Source organism: Babylonia areolata, chromosome 19 (genome assembly GCF_041734735.1).
Source record: "Babylonia areolata isolate BAREFJ2019XMU chromosome 19, ASM4173473v1, whole genome shotgun sequence".
Lineage (NCBI taxonomy): Eukaryota > Metazoa > Mollusca > Gastropoda > Neogastropoda > Buccinidae > Babylonia > Babylonia areolata.
Genome location: NC_134894.1, coordinates 63,958,848 through 63,961,347, shown reverse-complemented (window position 1 = coordinate 63,961,347; position 2,500 = coordinate 63,958,848). Strand labels below are relative to the sequence as shown.

Sequence of the window (2,500 nt, the reverse complement as noted above, 5' to 3'; positions counted from 1 at the left end):
ACGGAGTATGGCTGCCTACATGGCGGGGTAAATAAAAAAAACAAAAACGGTCATACACGTAAAATGTTACATGTCTGTCTGAGTGTGTATGTGTGTGCGTCTGAAATCTGATTGAATGACACAGGAAACGAATGATGAGCGCCCAGTGGCAGCCGTCAGTCGGCTCTACCCAGGTAGGCAGCCTGTGGTGCAAATGTCCGTCCCTGTGTATGTAAAGCGCTTAGAGCTTGGTCTCTGACCGAGGATAGGCGCTATATAAGTATCCACATCAATCAATCAATCAATCAATCTTTCTCTGCCCCACGCCCACCCCTTTTCTCTCTCTCCGGATCAGGGTTAGGAACAGGGCGACCCTTGTATACTGTTAACTTCACCTCGCTTGTTTCCGAGTATTGGTTCACAGCGGTGAATAAAATGCCAGACAGGAAATAGGAAGTTGTGTGTGAATCAGAACACTGTGGACCCATTGCTCTCCAGTCAGCCAGTTGATGTCGTGTCGCTTTGTGCCAGACTTGAATTTGTTGAAAACTTGCACAGTGACTGTCCGCTCCTCTGAAATACGCAAAAGGTTTCAGAGTCAAGTGTCACGTCACCTTTCTCATCAAATTGTGTGCAGGTATAGATGGATAATGTATACAATAATACACAGGAAATAAGATACAGAGAATTACAAACCCAGAACCGCCCCCCTCTCACCGCACCCCCACACCCCCCACTCCCAAACTTCCTACCCCACTGCACCCACCGACCAAAAAACAACAGCAACAGTAAAGCCATTCTGTTTGTATATCTAGCATTTGAACTGTACGCACAAACCAGCATTTATTCAAGAGGGAACATTGCCTTTTTTCACAAACACACACACACACACACACACACACACGGTGAGAGAGAGAAAGTTCAATGCAGTCATTTCTACGGTAATCTCTGTACAATGTGTCAGCGCAGTTTGCCGCAATGCACATTACGAAAGACAGACCGGCATCATGGCTTTCATCCGTAAAGGTCAAGTTGATGTTTTCCTGGGATGTATACAGAGTATTAATTCAGATTAGCGTAGACAATGAAGATTAGGGACTTACTAGCCTTGACTCTGAACGCAGACACGCTATTCTGTATGTCTACTTAAGTGGATTTCTGTTCACTTATGAAGGGGTGCGCTGGTCACTCGCAATGGGCGACTCTATTTTTATTCTAAACGAGAGAGATTTGTGCTGTGAACGATGTGTAAACACCAGTGTTTTGGACAGGAAGTCTGTGAGAAAGTCTACGTCGCGCAAGTGTTTGCGGCGGTGGTGTTTTGAGTGGTGTGTTTTGTTTGTGCTGGTTCCTGATACTTCCTCCATGAAATGTTACGGAAACCCACCTGGGAATCTGTCGCCTCTATGAATATAGACGAGGTACTGAGGTTGTTTTTTGTGTGTGTGTGTGTGTGTTGTTGTTATTTTGTGTGTGTATATGTGTGTTGTTGTTGTGGATTTGGTTTTGTTTGATTGCTGTTTGTTAGGTAGGTGGTTTACTTAGTTTGGTTGGTTGGTTGGTTGGTACTTTTTTTTTCTTTTACGTAGGTGGTTACCATGATTTGTTTGTTTGTTTATTTGTTTAGATAGTGCTTCTTCTTCTTCTTCTTCTTCTTCCTCCTCCTCCTTCTCCTTTTACAACAACTATTACTACTACTACTTCACCTACTGCTACTGCTGCTGCTGCTGCTGATGATGATGATGATGATAATGCACCTATAACAACAACATCATCATCATCAATAACAACAACTAGTGCTATTACTGCTGCTACTTTTTCTATTACTACTGCTAGTGCTGCTGTGCTGCTAATGTTGGTCATCAGCATCAGTACCGTCTTTCTTGCAGTCTGACTCAGAGCCGGAAGAATTTCCCCCGCCCCCCTCGCCACTTCTGAACAAGAAAGTGATGTGCCCCTCCCACCCCCACTCCAACCCGCCTCCCTCCACCCCTCCCGCCACCGTATGTACACTTGCTGCAGTGCTGTGGCAGTTTGCAGTGTGAACAAAGAGGGGAAAAGACTAATGTGTACAGTGTGGAGTGTTAACAAAGAGGGGGAAAAGACTAATGTGTACAGTGTGGAGTGTGAACAAAGAGGGGGAAGAGACTAATGTGTACAGTGTGGAGTGTGAACAAAGAGGGGGAAAAGACTAATGTGTACAGTGTGGAGTGTGAACAAAGAGGGGGAAGAGACTAATGTGTACAGTGTGGAGTGTGAACAAAGAGGGGGAAAAGACTAATGTGTACAGTTTGGAGTGTGAACAAAGAGGGGGAAAGACTAATGTGTACAGTTTGGAGTGTGAACAAAGAGGGGGAAGAGACTAATGTGTACAGTGTGGAGTGTGAACAAAGAGGGGGAAAAGACTAATGTGTACAGTGTGGAGTGTGAACAAAGAGGGGGAAAAGACTAATGTGTACAGTTTGGAGTGTGAACAAAGAGGGGGAAAAGACTAATGTGTACAGTTTGGAGTGTGAACAAA

At 44.8% G+C, this 2,500-nt stretch overlaps 1 protein-coding gene across 1 annotated transcript in view; it reads left to right on the top strand.

Annotated features, from left to right (window-relative positions):
• Positions 1 to 2,500, top strand: part of LOC143294403 (uncharacterized) — a 49,936-nt gene that overhangs the window by 41,666 nt on the left and 5,770 nt on the right. The gene's annotated exons all lie outside the window — the stretch shown is intronic.